The sequence below is a fragment of the Diceros bicornis genome, chromosome 13 (assembly GCF_020826845.1).
Source record: "Diceros bicornis minor isolate mBicDic1 chromosome 13, mDicBic1.mat.cur, whole genome shotgun sequence".
Taxonomy (NCBI): Eukaryota; Metazoa; Chordata; class Mammalia; order Perissodactyla; family Rhinocerotidae; genus Diceros; species Diceros bicornis.
Window position 1 is genome coordinate 9,605,168 of NC_080752.1, and position 24,484 is coordinate 9,629,651.

The following is a 24,484-nucleotide window of genomic DNA, read 5'->3' on the forward strand; positions in this document are numbered from 1 at the left end:
AATGGGCAAGGTAAGAGAATCAGGATAGAGACTACCAAGATCCACATTCCACAGCCTCTGGAGTTTCTCCGGCTTACACACATGCCTTAGCACCCAGGAGTTGTCTGAAGGTGACCTTAGCCCCATTACCATAGTAAAAATCACACCCAGGGGTGCAGAGCTAGCATGCTAATGATACATGCAACACATGTGGTGGCACGTAGAACAAAAGTGCAAGCGCCAAAAAACCCCGCCCCTACATGCCTTGACAAGGCACTCCTCCTGGGGCTTTGCCTAATAAAAGCCCCACAGTCCAGCTCCCTGACGAGCCAGTTACCTGCCCCTTTCCTTTCTGCACCACACCAGCTCCCTTGTGCCTCCCTTGTGCACAAGCTAATAAACTTTTACTTTTTTACTCCTGTTTGTTCTCTCTCTTGATTTCTATCCTGGGGGACAACAAGAACCCAACACACCAGTAACATTTAAAACACTGAATTAGGGTACAGCCATAGATCCTTACCTATTTGGAGCTGCTGGTCTAGTTGGGGAGACAGAAAGTTTAAGAGGCCATGACATAGAGGATAATTAATGTTGTGATGGAAGGAAGCCCAAGCTTCTGGGGAAGCTTGGGGAAGAACTGGATATTAGAAAGGTCTTCCTCGTGTACTTGCGCATTCATCAAGTTGTCATTTATTGAGATGCTACTGGGTTACAAAGATGAATCAGAGGCAGTCTCTCCCAGAAGGAGCTCACAGCTATGACACTGCAAACAAAAATAGCTGAATCTCGTTAGCACTGTTTTTTGAGGAGGAGAGTCCAGGGGAAAAAGAGTTGTCCTCTCTGCTCCTGGGACACCCAGAAAGACATCTTGGAGGAGGTAGCTTGGGCTGGGCCTTGGTAGATGGACATGTGAGGGGCAAGATCATTCCAGGTAGAGGGCACAATGTGAGCATAGATCCAGGCTGGAATGCACAGGCAGGGAGGGAGGACAATGAGTAACTTAGGGTGAAGCAAGAGATTAGGAAGGGAATGGAGAGAGGTATTGCGGCCAGCCCATGTGGGGCTTTGGCTATTTCTGGTCCCCATCTTTGGCTCCACTCTACTGTGATCATGTTGCCTCTTTCTCTGAATAAAGAGAGGCCTCAGCTCTCTGAAACCTCCCATTTCCTCCCAACACTTGATCACCTCTGTGCCAGGCTCTCTGCAGGGTACTGGGGGAGAGGGGGATTATATGCTCAGTTCCAAGAGTTCACAGCCCAGGCTGTGAGGGAGGAGAGCAGGCAGGCCACCTCATCCTGTTAATGGTGCAACTCAAATGCCAGAACTCCTTACATGACACCATCCTGGAAACCTTCCCGCTCATGGGTGCCAGTGACTGGTCAGAGTTTAAGCACTGAAATCACCAGTCTGGAAAATCCCTCAGTCTCGGGCAAACTGAGCCAGTTTGCCGCCTACACTTGACATCACTTCCCACCCCAGGAAGCCTCTTTTACTATGACCTGTCACTTTCTTAGATTCCCTTTCTATCATCTCCAGACTGAACCCCACAGGGCAGGGATCCACAGACTTCTGTCTGTGTTCCCAGGCAAGCTCAGGGCCAAGCAGAGAGGAGGAGGTTGAGTGACCGGGGAAGGAAGCATCTAGAAGCCTGTTCTGTGACAACAGCTGAGGCTGCTCAGCCTGGAGGGGGGAGACTCAGGAAAGAACAGTCATTGGCCTAAAGTGCAGGGCTTCCAGGACGGCCTGCAGGTCTACCTAAGGAGGGAGTGTCTGACAGACCTGAGAACACCAGCACAGGCTTCCTGTGAGGGAATGAGCTCCCCGGACTGGGATGAGGAGCAGAGACATGAGAGGTAACTGGCTTTTCCCAGGGGCCACATGCTCGTCATACAATAAGGCTTTGTCAGACGTGCTTGTTGACCACACTTTCAGAGCCTTGACCCTCCTCACCCTCCCACTCCTCCATCCCGCTCCTTCCTACCTCCTGACTGTGCCCATAGAACCAGTGGGATGAGGGGCACGGGAACTCCTGGACGGCTTTGAGCAGCTACTGCCTGCACAGGTAGAGCTGGGCTGCCTTGAGCAGCAGCAGAACCAGGCCCAGCAGGCAGGCCACTTGTAGGAGCCCAGAGATACCGCCGGGGGGTCTGATGGGGTTCAGCACAGAGACACTCATAGTGCAGAGGCTTCTGGAGCGCTGACTTCCCTGACTGTTGTGGACCTCCCTTGAGCACCCAGCCCAAGTCAGTCAGGAGAGAATTGTCCCGCCCACCTGTGGGGAGGGCAAAGGTGAGGGCAGAGGTTAGACTTGGGCCACCAGAGTTGATTAACTGTGGAGGATCCACCTTGGCAAACAGTGGGAGAAAAGCTTTCTCAGCTGACAGTGATAATGGCCATGTACATATTAACTTTCCACTCACCAGTTTTCTCAAAAACATTTAATGAGCACCTACGGTGTGCCAGGCAGGATGCTAGGTGCTGGGACACAGCTGCAAGCAAGACAGACATGAATGCCAACTTCGAGGAATCCACATTCTAGCTTACTACATTCCAATAATGTTCATTCAGGAGTAGTTTTTTGTTAAAACATGATCAAACGGAATTCGCAATTTGATATGTACCTTCAGACTTTAATAGCCAAATTTTTCAATATTTACTTTCACATCTTATTATGATACTAATTTTAATTGCCACTAACAACCTCTTTCAAGTACTGGGTGAGAAAGAGAGGAAATTACATCATTTCTGTTAAATGGATGACTGTGTGGATGAACTGATGCTAATCCAGCAGCCCTTCAAGCACTTTTTTATAATCACATTGGAGAGGTTGGCTTTGCAATAGCAATAGCAATAGCATGACTCCTTCTCCATTCAAATGCATGAGAATTTCAACACATTTTTATAACTAATCTTAATTATGATGTTTTCTCATTAATAAGTCTACTTTTAAATGCAACTAGAAAACCTGCTCAATTGGCACTACACTTTCACTTCCATGTAGATAGAAGGTCCAACACCAGTTTAAGTCCTACTTCACTGAAGTAGTATAGTTGTAGCAGGAGTAATTTTACTAATTCCCTTTATCCTAAAATAGAATATAATTATACAATTAAAGCTTTTACACTCTGCTTGGGAGCTGGTATACGTTGTCACCGCAGCCTGTTCTTAAACACAAAATGATGTTTTAAATATTGTTGCTTTCTCTTGAGAAAACTTTATCCAACTCACTAAGAAAAAAAGAGAGGACTCAAATGAACAAAATCAGAAATGAAAAAGGAGATGTCATAACTGATACCACAAAAATACAAAGGATCACAAGAGACTACTATGAACAATTACACACCAACGAATTAGACAACCTAGAAGAAATGGATAAATTCCTAGAAACATCCAATCTACCAACACTGCATCATGAAGAAATAAGAAATCCGAACAGACCAATTACTAGGAAGGAAATTGAATCAGTAATCAAAGACCTCCCAACAAACAAAAGTCCAAGAACAGACGACTTCACTGGTGAATTATACCAAACATTTAAGGAAAAATTATTACCAATCACTCTCAAACTCTTCCACAACATATAGGAGGAAGGAACACTTCCAAACTCATTTTATGAGGCCAGTGTCACCTCGATACCAAAATCAGACAAGGACATCACAAGAAAAGGGTATTATAGGCCAATATACCTGATGAACACAGATGCAAAAATTTCCAATGAAAATATTAGCAAACTGAATTTAACAATACATTATAAAGATCATTCATCATGATCAAGCAGGATTTATTCCAGGGATGCAAGGATGGTTCAACTTCAAATCAACCAATATGATACACCACACTAATAAAATGACAGATAGAAATCATATGATCATCTCAATAGATGCAGAAAAAGCATTTGACAAAATTCAAGATCCATTTACGGAAAAAACTCAACAAGGCTGGTATAGAGGGAACATGCCTCAACATAATAAAGGCCATACGTGACAAGCCGGCAGCTAACATCATACTCAATAGTGAAAAGCTTAAAGCTTTTCTGCCCAGATCAGGAACAAGAAAAAGATGTCCACTCTCACCACTTTTATTCAACATAGTATTGGAAGTCCCAGCTAGAACAATTAGGCAAGAAAAAAAAAGTCATCCAAACTAGAAAGGAAGAAATAAAACTGTCACTATTTGCAGATAACATGATATTATTTATAGACAACCCTAAAGACTCCACCAAACAACTGTTAGAACTAATACACAAATTCAATAAAGTTACAGGATACAAAATCAATATACAAAAATGAGTTGCATTCTATACGCTAATAATGAACTAGTGGAAAGAGAAATGAAGCAAACAATCTCATTTACAATCTCATCAGAAAGAATAAAATACTCAGGAATAAATTTAACCAAGAAAATGAAAGTCTTATACACTGAAAAATATAAGACATGGATGAAAGAAATTGAGAAGACACAAACAAATGAAAAGTTACTCTTTGATCATGGATTGGAAGAATTAATATTGTTAAATGGTCATGTTATCCAAGTAATCTAAAGATTCAATTCAATTTTGATAGGTATTATCAAAATTCCAATGGCATTTTTCACAGAAATAGAGCAAAGAATCCTAGAATTTATATGGAACCACAAAAGACCTCAAAGAGCCAAACCAATCTTGAGTAAGAAGAACAAAGCTGGAAGCATCATGCTCCTTGATTTCAAACTATATCACAAAGCTATAATAATCAAACAATATGTTATTGGCATAAAACAGACCTATAGATCAAGGGAACAGAATAGAGAGCCCAGATATAAAACCAGACATATGTGCCAATTAACTACCACAAAGGAGCCAAGAACATTCAACGGGGAAAGGACAGTTTCTTCAATAATGGTGTTGGGAAAACTGGACAGCCACATGCAAAAAGAATGAAACTGGACCACTATCTTACACCATACAGAAAAATTAACTCAAAATAGATTAAAGACTTGAGCAAAAGACCTGAAACCATAAAACTCCTAGAAGAAAACATGGAGAGTAAGCTCCTTGACATCAGTCGGTGATGATATTTTTGATCTGACATCAATAACAAAGGCAACAGAAGCAAAAATAAACAAGTGGGACTACATAAAACTAAAAAGCATCAACGAAATGAAAAGACAACCTACCAACTTGGAGAAAATATTTGCAAATCATAGATTTGATATGGGGTTAATATTCAAAATATATAAAGAACTCACACAACTCAATAGCAACACAACACAACAAAACAAAACAATCTGATTAAAAAGTGGGCAGAGGATCTGAATTGACATTTTTTCCAAAGAAGACTCAAAATCACTAATTATCAGGGAAAAGCAAATCAAAACCACAATGAGGTATCATCTTGCAACTGTTAGAATGACTATTACCAAAAAGACAAGAAGTAAGTGTTGGCAAGAATGTGGAGAAAAGGGGACTCTTGTGCACTGTTGGTGGGAATGTAAATTGGCGCAACCACTATGGGAAACAGTATGGAGATGCATCAAAAGGTTAAATATAGAACTACAATATGATCCAGCAATTCCACTTATGGGTAATTATCCGAAGAAAATGAAAACACTAACTTGAAAAGATATGTGCAATCTCATGTTCATTGCAGCATTATTTACAATAGCCAAGACATGGAAACAACCTAAGTGTCCATCGACAGATGAATGGATTAAAAAAATGTGGCATATAGGGAGTGACGTCAGCATCATGGTGGAGTGAGCTTCCCCCATTGAACACTCCCCCTCTAAGACACAACTAAAAGGACATTCATATTACAACAGAAGCTATTCACACAACACAGGGGACATCTGAGGCACTCAGGCAGCCGTACATCTGAGGACTGAGGTGCTGGAATCCTCAGAGTAAGTGGAAGGAGTTAAGAGGAGCTCCCTTCCTTCCCCAAGGACTGTGACCCAGAGACTGAGACCACGTGGCTCTCAGAGGAGGGGGAGAGGAAGCTCACCACGTGAAAAACAGCACTCTCCAAGATGCCTCACAGCTGAGGGGATCCCCCTATAGAGGGAGAAGAACTGTTTTGAGGGTAGTTTAAACAAGCTAGCCCCTCAGGAGAACAGAGAGTGACAGAGAGGTGAGAAACTTCTGAGATTGGGGAGATGAAAGTAAGCACCCCTCCCCCACCCTTCCCGCCGGACTGGTGCTTCAGCACAGCCACGCTTCAGCTCAGCCCAGTCCCCAGAGGCAGCAGCCCCTGGGCACCCAGGCCCCACCAGCAGGGGCAGCGTGACCATGCCCCACTCCCACAGGCAGTGGCCCCCAGGTGTCTGGGCCTGACCAGCAGCGGGGTGAGCCTGTGCCCCTGCACCAGAGGCAGCAGCATCTCAGGCCCCACCATGCGACAGTCCCAGCTGCTACAGCTGGATCAAGCCATGGCCCCAGCTTCCCCAGCTCCACTGTGCCACAGCCCCAGCTCCTTTGGCTGGACCGTGCCCCACCCTCAGCTCCTTCAGCTTGACCATCCCCCTGGCTCCAGCTGCTTCCACTTGGCCTGTGCCCAGGCTCCAGCTGACTGGGCACCAGCAACTTGGGCCCACCGCACTCCAGTTCCAGCTTCTTTGGCCCAGTGGAACTCCAGCTCCTCCTTCTTCGGTCCAGCACACTCCAGTTCCAGCTTCTTTGGCCCAGCACACTCCAGTTCCAGCTTCTTTGGCCCAGCACACTCCAATTCCAGCTTCCTTGGCCCAGCACACTCCAGTTCCAGCTTCTTTGGCCCAGCACTCCAGTTCCAGCTTCTTCAGCCCAGCGGTGTTCCAGCTCCTGCTTCTTTGGCCCAGAGGCACTTCAGCTGCAGCTGCTTCAACCCACCTGCACCTGAGCCCCAGCTGCTTCAGCCTAGCAGTGCTCCAGTCCCAGCTGTTTCCATGCTCCAGCTCCACCTGTTCCCATGCTTTCCCCCAGCAGCCTCCACTCAGCCACGCCTCAGATAAGCCAGGGGCTGACGAGAGTGCCTGCGGATTGAGGCAGGCCAGAATACACAGCCCTTGACCCCCACGCAGTGGCAGCAAGAGGAAACTGCAACCACATATTTTCACTATGAGGAAAAGTAAGCCAACACTGACAGGCACCATGCAAAAATACATTAAATCCCTAGACCAAAAGGATAATGACAAGCACCCAGAAGTCAACCCGGAAAGCACAGAAATGTATAACCTTAACAACAGAGAATTCAAAATAGCCATCATAAAAAATCTTAATGAAATACAAGAAAACAAAGACAGACAATTCAACGAAATCAGGAGTTTTTCACAAAAGAGATGGAAACTATAAAAAAAAAAAACCAATCAGAAATCTTAGAGATGAAAAACACAATAGACGAGATAAAGACAAATCTGGAAGACTTAAGCATCAGAGCTGATAATATTGAGGAAAGAATTAGCAATATTGAGGACAGCAATGCATAAATGCTCCAGATGGAGGAGGAACGAGAACTAAGACAAAAAAGAAATGAAGAAACTCTCTGAGAAATATCCGACTCAATTAGGAAATCCAACATAAGGATTATAGGTATTCCAGAGGGAGAAGAGAGGGAAAAAGGAGCAGAGAACTTGTTCAAAGAAATAATAGCAGAGAACTTCCCAAACCTGGGGAAGGAGCTGGAAATACCAGTGAACGAAATAAATAGATCTCCTAAATATATCAACACAAATGGCCCTCTCCAAGGCATATAGTAGTAAAGCTGGCAAAAGTCAATGACAAAGAAAATATATCAAGCGCAGCTAGACAAAAAAACAATAACATACAAAGGATTTCCTGTGAGGCTCTCAGCCGATTTCTTGACAGAATCTTTACAGGCTAGGAGAGAGTGGAACAATATATTCAAAATTCTGAAGGACAAAATCTTTCAGCCAAGAACACTCTATCCAGCAAAAATATCCTTCAGATATGATGGAGAAATAATAACTAACCCAGAAAAACAAAAGCTAAGGGAGTTCATTGCCACAAGACCCCCACTACAAGAAGTGCTCAAGAAGGCCCTCATCCCTGAGGATAAAAAGAGAAAGGAGGTTCAAAGTTTTGAACAAGGAGGAAAACAGGTCAGCAAAACCAGAAAAATCGCAGTCCTCTATCAAAATACATTAGCAAACACTTAATTATAAAACCAAAGATCAAGGGAAGGTAAGCACCAAGCATAAATATAACCTCATCACGTTAAACACGAACTCACAACACAAGAAGGAATAGATGCGACAACAATAACTTAGAAGGGGAAGAGGAAAGGGATCAAATTGACTCAGTTTAAGGGAATAAGAGGCCACCAAAAAATGGACTATCAGATCCATGAGATTTTTTATACAAACCTCATGGTAACCACAACCAAACAATCAGAACAGAATTACACACAATAAAGAAAGAGAAAACTAAGAAAACCCCCATACAGAACTACCAAACTAAGTTGGTAGTCCGAAACACATGGGATGAAGAAACAAAAGAAATGCAAAAGAACCGGAAAAAGAGTGATAAAATAACAACAACAAGCCCCCATATATCAATAATTACCCTAAATGTAAATGGACTGAGCTCTCCAATCAAAAGACACAGAGTGTTGGGATGGATTAAAAAACAAGACCCAGCAATATGCTGCCTCCAGGAAACGCATCTCAGCTCTAAAGACAAACACAGGCTCAGAGTGAAAGGATGGAAGACAATACTCCAAGTTAATGGCAAACAAAAGAAAGCTGGTGTTGCCATACTTATATCAGACAAAGTTGACTTCAAGATAAAACAGGTAATGAGAGACAAAGGGGGCAATATATAATGATAAAAGGGACACTCCACTAAGAAGACGTATCACTTTTAAATATATATGGACCCAATACAGGAGCCCCATATTAACAACAACACAATAATAGTAGAGGATCTTAACACCCCACTCACATCAATGGACAGATCATCCAGACAGAAAATCAATAAGGAAATAATGGACATAAATGAAAAACTAGATGAGATGGACTTAAGAGACATATACAGAGCACTCCATCCAAACACAGCAGATTATACATTCTTCTCAAGCATGCATGGGACATTCTCAAGAATAGACCATATGTTGGGAAACAAGGCATGCTTATGTAAATTTAAGAAGATTGAAATCATAAACAGCATCTTTTCTGACCATAATGCCATGAAGTTAGAAATCAACTACAAGGAAAAAACTGGGAAAGTGACAAAGCTGTGGAGACTCAACAACCTGCTACTAAAAACCAATGGGTCATTGATGAAATTAAAGGAGAAATCAAAGCATATCTGGAGACAAATGAAAATGAAAATATACTGTACCAACTCATATGGGATGCAGCAAAAGCGGTCCTGAGAGGGAAACTCATACCAATACAGGCCCACCATAGCAAACAAGAAAGATCCCAAATGAGAAACCTCAAACTACACCAAACAGAATTAGAAAAAGAAGAACAAACAAAGCCTAAAGTCAGCAGAAGGAGAGAAATAGTGAAAATCAGAGCAAAAATAAATGAAATTGAAATAAAGAAAAACAGTAGAATGGATTATTGAAACAAAGGGCTAGTTCTTTGAGAAGATAAAGAAAATTGACAAACCCTTAGCCAGACTCACCAAGAAAAAAGAAAGAAGGCTCAAATAAATAAAATTAGAAATGAAAAAGGAGAAATTACAACAGATACCACAGAAATACAAAAGATTATAAGAGAATACTATGAAAAACTATATGCCAACAAATTGGACAATCTAGAAGAAATGGATAAATTCCTAGACTCATACAACCTCCCAAAACTGAATCAAGAAGAAATAGAGAACCTGAATAGACCACTCACAAGTAAAGAGATTGAAACAGTGATTAAAAACCTTCCAAAAAAATAGAAGTCCAGGACCAGATGGCTTCTCGTAGGATTTTACCAAACATTCAAGGAAGAATTAATACCTAGCTGTCTCAAACTATTCCAAAAAATAGAGGAAGATGGAACACTTTCCAACACATTCTACGAGGCCAACATCACCCTGACACCAAAGACAGGCAAAGACAATACTAAGAAGGAAAACTACAGCCCAATATCCCTGATGAACAGAGATGCAAAAATCCTCAACAAAATATTGGCAAACTGAATACAGCAATACATTAAAAAGGTCATACACCATGATCAAGGGATTTATATCAGGGACACAGGGATTGTTCAACATCTGCAAATCAATCAATGTGATATATCACATTAACAAAACGAGGGATAAAAACCATGTGATCATCTCAATAGATGCAGAGAAGGCTTTCAACAAGATCCAACATCCATTTATGATAAAAACTCTCAACAAAATGGTGTAGAAGGAACGTGCCTTTACATTATAAAGGCCATATATGACAAACCCACAGCCAACATCCTACTCAATGGGGAAAAACTGAAAGCCATCCCTCTGAAAGCAGGGATAAGACAAGCGTGCCCACTCTCGCCACTCTTACTCAACACAGTACTGGAGGTTCTGGCCCAGCAATTAGCCAAGAAAAAGGAATAAAAGGAATCCAAATAGGCAACGAAGAAGTGAAACTCTCATTGTTTGCAGATGACATGATCTTATATATAGAAAACCCTAAAGAATCCATTGGAAAACTATTAGAAATAATCAACAACTACAGCTAAGTGGCAGGGTACAAAATCAATTTACAGAAATCACTTGCATTTCTATATACCAACAATGAACTAACAGACAGAGAACTCAAGAAGACAATCCCATTTACAATTGCAACAAAAAGAATAAAATATCTAGGAGTAAATTTAACCAAGAAAGTGAAAGACCTATACGATGAAAATGGTAAGATATTATTGAGTGAAATCAATGATGACATAAAGAAATGGAAAAATATTCCACACACTTGGATTGGAAGAATAAACATAGTTAAAATGTCATACTACCTAAAGCAATCCACAGATTCCATGCAATCCCAATCAGAATCCCAAGGACATTCTTCACAGAAATAGAACAAAGAATACTAACACTCCTATGGGGCACAAAAGACCCCATATAGCTAAGCAATCCTGAAAAAGAAGAACAAGGCTGGAGGCATCACAATCTCTGACTTCAAAACATAGTACAAAGCGATAGTAATTAAAACAGCATGGTACTGGTACAAAAACAGGCACACAGATCAATGGAACAGAATTGAAAGCCCAGAAATAAAACCTCATATCTATGGGCAGCTAATCTTTGACAAAGGTGCTAAGGACATACAGTGGAGAAAGGAAAGTCTCTTCGATAAATGGTGCTAGGAAAACTGGGCAGCAACTTGCAAAAGAATGAAGGGAGACCATTTTCTTTCGCCATACACAAAAATTAACTCAAAATGGATCAAAGACCTGAAGGTGAGACCTGAAACTATAAAACTCCCAGAGGAAAATATAGGCAGTACGCTATGTGTCATCAGCCATAAAGAGATCTTTTTGAATTCCGTGTCTACTCAGACAAGGCAAACAAAAGAAAAAATAAACAAGTGGGACTTCATCAGATAAAGAACTTCTACAAGGCAGGTGAAACCAGGATCAAAATGAATAGGGAACCCACCAGGTGGGAAAAAATATTTGCAAACCATATATCTGACAAGGGATTAATCTCCATAATATATAAAGAACTCACACAACTGAATAACAAAATCAAACAACCCAATCAAAAAATGGGCAGAGGAAATGAACAGACACTTCTCCAAAGAACATATACAGATGGCCAACAGGCCCATGCAAAGATGCTCAACATTACTAATCATCAGGGAAATGCAAATCAAAATCACACTAAGATATCACCTTACACTTGTTAGATGGCTATAATCACCAAGACAAAAAGCAACAAATGCTAGAGATGCTGTGGAGAAATAGGAACCCTAATCCACTAGTGGTGGGAATGCAAACTGGTGCAGCCTCCACAGAAAACATTATGGAGAGTCCTCAAAAAATTGAAAATAGAAATACCTTATTATCCAGCTATCCCACTACTGGGTATCTACCCAACGAATCTGAATTCAACAATCCAAAGAGTCTTATGCGCCCCTATGTTCATCGCACTATTATTCACTATAGCCAAGACATGGAAGCAACCCAAGTGTCCCTGGACTGATGATTGGATAAAGAAGATGTGGTATATACATACCATGGAATACTACTTTAGCCATAAAAAATACAAAATCTTCCCATTTGCAACAACATGGATGGACCTGGAGGGTATTATGTTAAGTGAAATAAGTCAGAAAGAGAAAGACAAACAGTCCATGATTTCACTCATATGTGGAAGATAAACCAATACACGGACAGATAGAACTGTTTCGTGGTTACCAGGGGCTAAGGGGGTGGGGGGTGGGCACAAGGGGTGGAGGGATGCACTTATATGGTCACTGACAAACAATAATGTACAACAAAAATTTCACAATAAAAAAAAGCTGCCAATATTACCTCAAAAAAAGTGGTATTTATATATATATACATGTATATATGAATATTATTCAGCCATAAAAGGAAAGAGATCTTGCCATTTGTGACAACATGGATGGACCTTGAAAGCATTATGCTAAGTGAAATAAGTCAGATAGAGGAAGACAAATACCATATAACCTCACTTATATGTAGAATCTAGAATAAACAAAAAGCAACCGAGCTCAGAGATACAGAGAACAAATTCGTGGTTGCCAGAGGCAGGGGGTGGTGGGTGTATGAAATGGGTGAAGGGAGTCAAAATGTACAAACTTCCAGTTATAAAATAAATAAGTCATGAGGATGTAATGTACAGCATGATATCTATAGTTTTTAATACTGTATTGCATACTTGAAAGTTTCAAAGAAAGTAGATCTTAAAAGTACTCATCCTAGGAAAAGAAAATTTTGTAACTATGTGGATGGATGTTAACTAGACTTATGGTGATCATTTTGCAATATATACAAACATTGAGTTATTATGTTGTACATCTGAAAACTATATAATGTTATATATAAATTATACTTCAATAAAAAAGAAAAAAAATTGTTGCTTTCTCAGCCTCACATCAACTAGGCTTAATAAATGGAAATATTGGCATAAATCAACCATACCTAGCATTTACAAATATCTGTACACGAGCATTCTTTAAAGCTATGTTATTCTTATGCTCCAGATCCATTATTCATGATTTAAATGATGAGCAAGATTTTCAAAAAATAAGAGGATTATTTAAAGCTCTGTCTTTTACTACATCTTCACTAAATATTGGAAGCCTAGCACTGACAGGTATACCATTCCTGACAGGCTTCTGTTCTAAAGAAAGGATAGCAGAAGTAAGGTCAACCTTTCAAAAGCACTTTATATTAAATTGATGAAGTAACCTCAATCTAAATAATGAACACCAGCCCTCCCCCAAAACAGGGCTTGTTAAGTTGGCAGAACCTGGTAATTGTGTAAAACTTAAAACTTTATAATCAGAAGTGCAACACTTCTTCTTAACAATATGTTCATTATTAATCACTTATTATTAGTTATTCCTATTTAATTAGCCATAGCATTCTTACTAATAATTGTACAAAAAGTTTTAGGGTATACACAACTTCGAAAAGGAACTAATATTATTGTCCCCTATGGACTACGATAACAAACTGCCAAAGCTGTAAAATTATTTATGAAAGAATCATTATAACCATGAACTTCCTCTATATTAATGTTTATCATTCCATGAATTCTATTGCTTACCTTAATATTAACACTATGAATTCCCTTACCTATACCATATCCACTATTTAAGATAAACCTAGGGATATTATTTATTCTACCAATATCAAGCCTGGTTGTATATTCCATCTTAAGATCAGGATGAGCTTCAAATTCAAAATATGCCTTAAATTGGTACATTAGGAGCAGCTGCGCGAGTTCATATGAAGTAATTTCAACAATTATTTTATTATCAGTTATATTAATAAGTGGGTCATTTACACTATATTTAGCCTTGCAATTACTCAAGAATACTTATGATTAATTATCTCATCATGGCCATTTACCATAATAAGATTTATTTCAACTTTAAAGAAACTAATTGATCTCCCTCTGACTTAACTGAAGAAGAATTGGAACTTGTGTCTGGCTTTCACGTTAAATATGCAGCTGGACCATTTGCCTATTCTCCATGGCTGAGTATGCTAATATTATCATGATAAATACTCCTAGAAAAATTTAGTTTTTAGGAGCATTTCATAACCTCTATATTCCAGATGTTTACATAATTGATTTTATTTTTAAGACTCTACTGCTAACAATTTTATTTCTGTGGGTACAAGTATCATTCCCACTATTTCATTATGGCCAACTCATACATTTCCTATGAAAGAATTTCCTGCCCCTAACCTTAGCCCTATGAATGTGACATGTTCCAATCTCCATTATATTATCACCATCCCACCACAAACATAAAAAAAGAGTTACACTAGTTATAAGCCAATGACATTTAGACGAGATTTTGGACTTGAGTTAATGTAATGGATTGAAGCTTTCGGAATGTTGAAATGGGGTGAATGTATTTCGCATGGGGGATGAACATGAATCTTTGAGGGCCAGAGGGCAGACTGTAGTAGGCTGAATAATGACCTCCAGAGACATCAGGCTCTAAACCTGAGAACCTGTAAATTAACACTATTTGGGAAAAGGGTCTTGGCAGATGTGATAACTTAAGGATATTGAAATGGAGAAATTATCCTGGGTTATCAAGACGGGCCCTAAATGCAGAGAGACATTTGACACACACAGGGGAGAAGACAGTGTGAAGATGGAGCAGAGAGAGATTTGAAGATGCTGGCCTTGAAGATTGGGGAGATGCAGCCATAAGCCAAGGAATGATGGCAGCGGCAGGGAATGGATTCTCCACTAGAGCCTCTGGAGGGAGCACAGCCCTGCTGACACTTTGGTTTTGTTCCAGGATACTGATTTTGGACTTTAGGTTTCCAGAACTGTGAAAGAACTAATTTCTGTTACTTTAAGTGACCATGTTTGTGGTGATTTGTTACAGCAGCCCTAGGATTTTGGTACCAGAGGTGGGAGTGTTGCTGTAACAAATACCTAAAAATGTGGAAGTGGCTTTAGAATTGAATAACAGATAGACGCTGGAAGAATTTTGAAGCACATGATAGAAAAAGTGTAGACTGCCTTAAACAGATTATTGTAGAAAGACAGGCATTAAAGGTGCTTTGGTGAGGAATCAGAAGGAAGTGAGAGGCATAGAAGGAAATGCTTATATTGTCTTAGAGAACATACATGTCATCATAACAGAGTGTTGGTAGAGATAAACATCAAAGGGACCTCTGACGTTGGCTCAGAAGGAAATGAGGAATGTGTTTCTCAGGAAACTGGAGAAAAGGAAACGTTGTTATATAGTGTCAGGAAAGTTAGCTGAATTACGTCCTACAGCTGTGCAGAAAGCAGGACTTGTAAGCACGGATATTTAGCTCATGAGATTTCCAAGCAAAGTTGCCTGGTTTCTTCTTGCTGCTTATAGCGAGAAGTGAAAGTAAAGATAAAAATTGAGAGAAGAACTGTTCAACAAGAAGAAACTAGTTCTTGATGATCTGGGAAATTGTCAGCCTATCCAGATTGCAACAAAAAAATGTTAAAATTAAGAGAATCACTGTTATGAAAGCATGCTGTGCAGAGAAGGCCAAGTGTGTAGTTGGACAACCTTTGCTGGTGCTGAAGAGATTAGATGTGTGACACATAGATTCTCTCAAGGAACTCAGAGGCCAGGAATAGAGATGGGATTATTCGGGAAAGATCTTTGGAGGACCTTCTTGTCTGATGGTGTGAATCCCTGTGATGTACATGGGAGATTCACAAGGTTTATAAGAATGTTATATCAGCAGAGCTAGCTTGTACTGAAAGGGACAGAGAAAGGACAAAATGAAGGAAGGCTGTTGGACTCCAAATTCTCCAGGAAAGAAACAAACTGACAAAACTGTTCAGCTGGAAACATATGCTATCCTTCAAGATCAAGGAAGAATGACTCCAAGGGCAAAACCTCAGTCTCAGAGGGTAGAGTTGTGGGCACAGAGGGTGGAGCCTCAACTACAAGAGATTATTCCCAGGACTTGAAACCTAATGGAGTTTGCCGTACTTGATTTTGAAATTGCTACAGACCAGAGACTCCTTTCTCCCTTCACTTTTCTTCCTTTTGGAATAGGAATGTCTATAACTTTTATACTATGCTTGTCCCCAGTTTATTTGGGGAATGGATAACTTTTTTATTTTCACAGGTCCAGAGATTTAGAGGAATTTTGTTCAAGAATGGTTTATACCCAGAGTCACACCCATACCAAAGTTAGATGTTTTAGGTGATAAGATGGAGACTTTTGAGCGGATGATATTTAGATGAGATTTTGGACTTGAGTTCGTGTTATAATGGATTCAGGTTTGGGGGATTAAAGGATGAAGTGAATGTATTTTGCATGTGGGATGGACATGAATCTTTGGGAGACAGAAGGCAGACTTTGGTAGGCTGAATCACGACCCCCAATGATATCAGATTCTCACTTTAGGACCCTGTAATTGTTACCTTATTAGAAAAAATTGTCTGGGAAGATGTGATCACAATCAGAATTTTGAGATCAGGAGATTATTCTGGATTATCAAAGTGGATCCCAAATGAGATCATTTGTATCCTGATAAGAGAGAGACAGAGGAAGATTTGACACACACATGAGAGAAGGCCACGTGAAGACAGAGTGGAGAGAGATTTGAAGATGTTGACTTTGAAGAATGGAGATATATGCTATAAGCAAGGAATTCCAGGACCCACCAGAAGCTGGAAGGAGCAGGCAATGCATTCACCCTAGATTCCAGAGAGAGTATGGTCCTGCCAATACCTTGATTTTGGCCTAGGGATACTCCTAAGGCCACCAAATTTCTGGTAAGTTGTTAACAGTTGCCCCAGGAAAGTAATATAGGTGGGATAATAATCCTTTCTCTGAACACCTCATAGAATTATTCATTCATTCCGTCAGGGCATTCAGGGCTCTCCTGCATGTGGCCCAGCCCCGATCCCATCCTTAAAGGTCATGCACCTCACCCCAACCCTTGGTTCACACCCTCCCCCTGACCTCTGACAAAGCCTGATTCCCTCTAGGACTAGCTCCTAACTCCTACTTCCACTCTCAGCCGGCCTGGAATCCTGTTAGGTGAGGGTCAGTGCTCTAAGCCACAAGTCATGTCAAGTGAATCACTAAAATGTTATTATTTGCTCACTCTCTCCACAAGCAGTTTCTGGTTTCACAATGTGGAGGCCAGGTCAGGGCACAGTAGGGGGCAGAGTGGGCCACACTCTCAGGCCCTCACCTTCTAGGGTGACAAACAGGGACCCTGATCCTCAGAGAGAGGACAAGATGGAGTTGTGTAAGGAAGTCAGAATGGCAACAGGGAAACTTCCTGGAGGGGCCACAGGTTAGTGACCTTCAGCTTGTTGTACCATCTGCCTCCCAATTAATGGTCCATACTCCTGCCTCTCCCTCATCCTCTCAGTCCACCAGCTTCTGTAGCCTTCCAGTCTAGCCCAGAAATGTCCCTCCTTGCCATCCCTCAGTCACCTCACCTGGACTTTTCTTTTTTTTTTTTAAAGTTACTTAATCTTTTTTTTTAATTTTATTTATTTTCCCCCCAAAGCCCCAGTAGATAGTTGTACGTCATAGTTGCATGTCCTTCTAGTTACTGTATGTGGGACGCGGCCTCTGCATGGCCAGAGAAGTGGCGCGTCGGTGTGCGCCCGGGATCCGAACCCGGGCCGCCAGTAGCGGAGCACGTGCACTTAACTGCTAAGCCACGGGACTGGCCCATGGACTTTTCTGTCTCCCTGCCTCCCCTCCATCTACATTGAAGCCACGGCTCAGCTCAGACGCTCCTATGCCCTCCATCACAGGAAGGACATGTCCAAATGCCTCAGCTGGCACCAAAGCCCTCTATGGGTAGTTACCTCACTCACCTGTTACCTGATCAGCTCCACTTCCTAGCTCAGCGCGTGTTGAGATTGCCAAGAATGCTGCCCTCTGCCTCTACCTGCCACAAGCTCAAGGCTAAGTCCAACGACAGCCCACCTTCACGCTGTCTGCTGACTCTATCTCTTCCTCCACAGATCCCCAAGGCATCATTAATGTTTTACTCAAGGACAGATCCCTGTCCAGTGCCCAGGACAGTTCCAGGAACATAGAATATCCAACAATCTGCTCAATGAGTGAATGAGCAAGTGAAAGAATGAATGAATGAATGACGTGTGTGATGGGTGTGCGGCCAGAACTTAGAGGATCCAGGAGATGCCCCTGGCTGTGGTGTCACGGCCCTTGAACATGTACATGTCCACCTCTGCACTGAGGCCCTTGTCAGACAAGCTGCTCCTATTCTCCATCTGGGGAAGGCATGGCAAGGGTGCAGCGTTTGCTTCTTCCTCTGAGCTTCTGGGCTAAGCCTCCGGCCTCTCCTACACACACTCACTTTGGCAAAGAGGAGGATGTCCAGGAAATCCAAGTGCCTCTTCTTCCTGACTTTCTCCAGCTCTCCCTCCTTCTGCAGGTGAGCCTTTCTCAGCTTTTCCACTCAGTCTGTCCCAGAACGGTGGTTCCCAGGCAGAGCTGAGAGCTCTGGTTGCCCACATACAGCAACCCACGGTAGCCCCACCTGCCCTCCTGCCCCAATCTGGGTACCAGGTGGATTAGGATGAGTGTGGGAGTATAGATGTCTGTCAGGGGTGAGAGCTCTCACACCATCTGATTGCAGGTCAGGCCTCCTCTCAATAGCACAGCTCCTAGAGGCTCTGCTTGAATATTGCTGGGTGGGGGTCTCATTCAACCATCACCAATTGGTGACACTTGTTAATCCTTGCACAACATCTGGCCCCCTCACATATTGTTTCCCACCCCTTGCACCAGGGATGTACCCAGTGTGGGTGTGTCCCAGCTCCTGAAGGGGCAGCAGGGGGCTGCTTGAGGGCTCAAGGGTAGTCCATTTGGGATGTACCTGATGAAGGAAGGGAGGAGCCCTGGAGGTGGAGTTCAACCTGTGTGTTGAGGGGCAAGCTGGCAGGCCTGGTGGCTCAAGTGTCTATCAGGGGTCAGCCTGTAGATGATGTTATTCTGGTATAAGGCATTTGTCTTCCAAGAAAAAAACAGATTGTTTAAGTCCCCAGTGGCCTGGATGTAGGATTGGGAGTTCCTGAAGGGAGAGGATGCAGAAGAAACTGGAGTAAAGGGAGGCTTCTGACCTGGAGGTGGAGTGGGGTTCCTGGTAGAGGTTTCCTCAGTCAGTGAGGACAGGACACTGAGGCATTGATCACTTCTGTCTTACAGCCCTCGAGACCCTCAGCCCTTTTTAAGTGGCTTGGGCATCCAGGATTCTGTCTGTGCCGGGGATCAGGGATCTGTGACTGAGTCAAGTTTTCGTCTAGACTAGAACTGGACCATGGTCCAGGGCTCTCGTGAGAATGTTGCATTTTGTGCTGGTAAGCATCCAAGCTGCCCTAACTGTCTCTCAGTAAGTCCACGCCAGTTGGTAAAAACAAGAATTCTGCAGCTAAGGATTATCACTGACCTGTCTATCTGGACGCTGCCCTGGTGGCTGAAGGCGCACTTCATGTTGGTGTCCAGGGTCATCAAGGAGATGTGTCCAAAGGTCTCCAGATGTGAGTCCTGTCTAGTGAGCTCCTCCCATTTGTCCTGTGGTGCAAGGAGGACATTGACTCTCCTCTGCTCCCCCAGACGTCCCCTGATTACAAGGCCGGAGAACAGATGCATTATAGCAAATTAAGACTGTAAAGCAAATGTTTATAAAGTGAGGCCTATTTTCTCAGAAACTTTTGTTACATAATTAAACATGTTGTCTCGTAAGAGTCTGAATTAGGTTGAATTTTAGGAACCAGTTACAATGAGAACCACCTTTTGGCAGACCAGAAAACATTGTTTTTCAGGAGACAAAGGGGGAAGCTTCTCTGTCCTGGGACTGAGCTAGACCTGAGGGACAGGTGAAGTCTAACTTTAGGGAGCATACGTGTCAAAGCAAGAAAAAGCCTAAGGGGTCAGCACCAGAGCTCCTAAGGAAGGGACATCAGGGACTTCAATTCCCATCATTCATCAAATGTAAGCTGAGCACAGTTGGTGAGGTATCACAGTCCTGATGGGATGTGATGTGATGGCAGGACACGGTTCTGAGAGTATAGACCTGGTCTCCATTTCCCTCCGTGGAGTGGCTCAATTCCATGTGGAAGCCCTGGTCCCCAGGCCAGAGCCCACCTGAGTGACCTCCTGGCTTGTCCACTCTGTCACTGATGCTTCCGTTGCTCAGGTTAGCCAGGGTCAGCTTGTCCTGCTGTCTAGGAGAATGACCCTTGCTCTTGTCCACCATGCTGAAGTCGTGAAGGTGGGAGGAGAGCAGACCCTGTATTCACCATGGCCCTCCTTTCCTTTGGCAATGAGCAGAGTGTTGGTAGAAGCTGGTGTGTAGGTACTCTCCTGTCTCATCCACTTTTGAGGAGCTCTGTCTCACAGTAAGTTCTGAGTACATTATTCTGTGTCTGATGGATGTCTGAGGGATACACGTGTCTGGAGTGGACTCTGTGAGTTTTGCTGTGTGTGAGCATGTGCAAGTGAAAGGGGGATGGACTTACCAGCATCACTTGGACAGAGTCGGCCATGAGCCCCACATAGGGTTTCAGAACGTCATAGGGGAATGGTGGGGTCAGCATCTGCCAGTGCTGGAACCACATATGCCCATTCAACAGGAGCAGACCATACCCTAGACCAGAGATGTGGGTGTGTGGATGTGGGAGATGAGATCAGAGCGATGACTGGAGACAACTTGGGAGGAACTAAGGGTGTCAGAAGAAGGCCCATCATGTGCAAAGGCAGGGAAGGCCAGTACATTTCAGGAATGAGGATTTCCCCAAATGGCTGGTACATAGAAAGTGATTATGATAGCTGTGAGATAAAGGTTGAAAAAGAGTAGGAGGCAGGTCATAGAAGGACTTCAATAAAAGTTAGGGCTATCAGGACAGACACAGTCAGGGATAGAAGGCAAGTGGGAGGTGGCTTAAGACCAACTGGCAGCTAGCTGAGATCATGGCAAGGACTGAGAAGTGATGTGCAAGAAGCTGAGCTTCAGGAGGGCTCTCACTACCATTAGGAAGGGAGACAGTCTTGTTACAAGAAGAGAAATGAGGCTTGATCCAGAGATGAGGGTGACGACTTGGTGGCCAGCCACCTGTTGTTCTCTATGAGCCGAAGAGATAGCTCTTGGCAAACCAAACTAGCAGGGGGACCACAGTCCTAGTTAGACATACTTACCAATCCAAGGAGCCAGGAATCTGTAAGATCCATGAGACTTTGGGTCTGAAAGGTAAGGAAGGGCATTACAGGAAGCTGGAGGGGACAAAACAACGCCTGTGGCCCCCAGGAGGCAGCAGCGGTCCAGACCACGGGCTGCCATCTCTTCCTGATGATTGTCAGCTAGCTGCCAGTTGGTCTTAAGCCACCTCCCACTTGCCTTCTATCCCTGACTGTGTCTGTCCTGATAGCCACTGTGGACTTAGGAAGGCACATTGAGTGTTCCATCAGCAGGACACCCAGAGGGCTAGGATGGTGAATCTGCAAGAAATACAGGCTCTGCCTTCAGTGCCAAAGAAAAGACAGAAGTCTATGATTTTCCTACAATTGGTGGTGGCTTAGCCATCCCATGAGCCAGGACAGGCAACAATTAGAGGTGCCAAACCCAAGTCAGTGTGCAAAGGAAATTGTCTTTCAGATCTGGGGCTATTTACATAACAGATCATCTCAATTTGCTTAAAAGGAGAAGAAGGAAAAGAAATAGAAATTGAGCCCTGCACAGCTCTTTGAGCCTTCAGCTTAAGTAAATAGTGTTGGCCTTAGGCTGGCTTGTGGGCTGGGAAAATGGTTGGAAGAGGGGAGGTATTGATGGCTGAACTGCCAGTCTGTTCTGGAATTTCACAGACCCAGGGGCATGTACCCAAGAGGCAAGAGCTGCTCCAGCCAGGATGTGGGTTTTGCTCTCACCTGATCTCCCCAGGATTACCTCCCTGTAGTCATGGTCATAGCCCAGGAGGGCATCCTTGTTTCCCCATAGCCAGGTGGGAGAGTCATAAGGGAATTTCTCTACCCCTTTAACAAGCTCTTGTAGGTCCTGGCCCTTTTGCAACTGTTACCAAGGGAAAGACAAATCAATAAAACCTTTGTCTTTAGGTCCAGTATTTGGAGTGGTGGTGAAAGACAGGACGGGCACAGGGAGATAGCTCTGGATATATCAGCAGCCATTAGGAGTTTGGAACTGTTTCTGATGAGCTGGACTCTGATCTGGACTCTTGATCTCTTGCCAAGACTTGGGCTAAGGCCCGACTCTGCCTTTTGGTTTGGCCGTATCTGGGCCCTCACTCAGAATACTCCCTTCAGAATCTTACCCATACTAGGTGCTTGATAAATGTGCAGTGAAGGACTCTGTGGTTTACAAAACTTTTTCATAGACTTAATATATCAGAGTTATTGGTTCAATTGTGTCCCCCTCAAATTCATATGTTGAAGTCCAAACCCCCAGTACCTCAGAATGTGATTTTATTTGGAGATATGGTCTTTATAGGGTAATTAAGTTTAAGTGAGGTCATTAGAGGTGGCCCTAATCCAACATGACTGTGTCTTCATAAAAAGGGAGAAATTTGGACATGGAGACAGACACTCATCAAGAGAAGATGATGTGAAGGGATGTATGGAGAAGAGAGTGATTTACTAGCCGAAGAGACAGCCTGCAGCAGATGCTCCCCTCACAGACTGCAGAGGGAACCAACCCCAGTAATTCCTTGATTTTGGACGTCTAGTCTCTAGGACTGTAAGACACTAAATTTCTGCTGTTTTAGCCACCGAGTTTGTGGTACTTTGTTATGGCAACCCTAGGAAACTAGAACAATATGTAATGCTCGAGGCAAACCTGGGTGAGGGATGGATTATTACTCGATCCTGTAGATCACTGAAGAATGAGGAGACCCGTGTTGAAGGATATGCCCAGGTGAGCTGCATTTCAACCCAAGCCTGCTGACCCCGAGGTATCCTTCCCCGAGGTTCCCAGGCTCCCTGGGTGTCTCTATTATCATATTTCAACTCACTGTTCTCATTGCTGGGCATCATGTTGGCAAACTTACCTTCAGTATCTGTGATCTCTGTGTTCTTAGAGCCAGCATAGAGCATGGTTCACAGGAATTATGCCTTATTTTTTAAGGAAGGGATTAGTGCATGAAGGAATGAATGACACGTAGAACAGTGAATGAGTGATTCTTGATTAAAATCAAGTCAATCCCCAAGGCGGCAGCTTGAAGCGAGTACTCCTGTGGGTAGGTCACCCAGGCACTTCCTGTTTTCTGGGTTTGGAAAAGTTGGGTTTGATGCTGATGCAATTTATCACATTGTGTTTACTTTTACTCCTGTACGGGACTGCATCTTCCAGGCAGAAGCCTTTTTTTTTTAAAACAAAACAAATCAAAACAGCCTTATCGGGATATAAATTTTACACCATACAATTCACCCATTTACCATCAATGGTTTTTGGTATATTACATTCTTATTTTGTTTTAATCAGTATAATGTATATAACATAAAATTTACCACTTTAACCATTTTTAAGTATACAATCCAGTGGCGTTAATTACATTCACTTTTGGACAGCCATCAGCACTACTAATTTCCAAAATTTTTGCATCACTACAAACAGAAACTCTATAACCATTAAGCATTGACTTCCCATTCTGCCTTCCCACAGCCCCTGGTAATTTCTAATCTACATTGCGTGTCTATGAATTTGCCTCTTTTAAGTTCCACACAGAAGTGGAATTATGCTATAGTTTTCCTTTTGTGTCTGGCTTCTTTCACTTAGCACAATATTTTCAAGGTTCATCCATGTTGTAGCGTGTATCAGAACTTCATTCCTTTTTAAGACTGAATAATATGTCATTGTACCTATATACCACATTTTGTGTATCCATTCATCTATGGACGGTCACTTGGGTTCTTTCTAACTTTTGTCTATTGTGAGTATGTTGCAATGAACATTGCCTTACAAGTATCTGTTTGAGTCCTTGCTTCAATCCCTTTGAGTATATACCTAGGAGTAGAATTACTGGATCACGTGATAAATCTATATTTTTAAAGAAACTTGGCTTTTTAAGAAACTGCCAAACTATTTTCCATAGTGGCCGCACCATTTCATATTCACTAGAAATGCACAAGAGTCCCAGTTTCTCTACATTCTGTCCAACATTTGTTTTCCATTTGCTTTTTAAAAAGTAATTATAGCCATTCTAAAGGGTGTGAAGTGGTATTTCATTGTGGTTTTAATTTACATTTCCCTAATGAGTAATGACATTGAGCATCTTTTTGGCCATTTGCATATCTTCGTTAGAGAAGTGTCTATTGAAGTCCCTTGCCCATTTCTGAATGGGTTGTTGATTTTTTGTTGTTGAGTTGTAGGAGTTCTTTTTCATTCTGATAT

At 42.5% G+C, this 24,484-nt stretch overlaps 1 pseudogene; it reads right to left on the reverse strand.

Annotated features, from left to right (window-relative positions):
* Nucleotides 1-2,026: 2,026 nt before the first annotated feature.
* LOC131413237 (cytochrome P450 4A6-like) lies at nt 2,027-23,187 on the reverse strand (annotated as a pseudogene).
* Between the last annotated feature and the right edge of the window lie 1,297 nt (nt 23,188-24,484).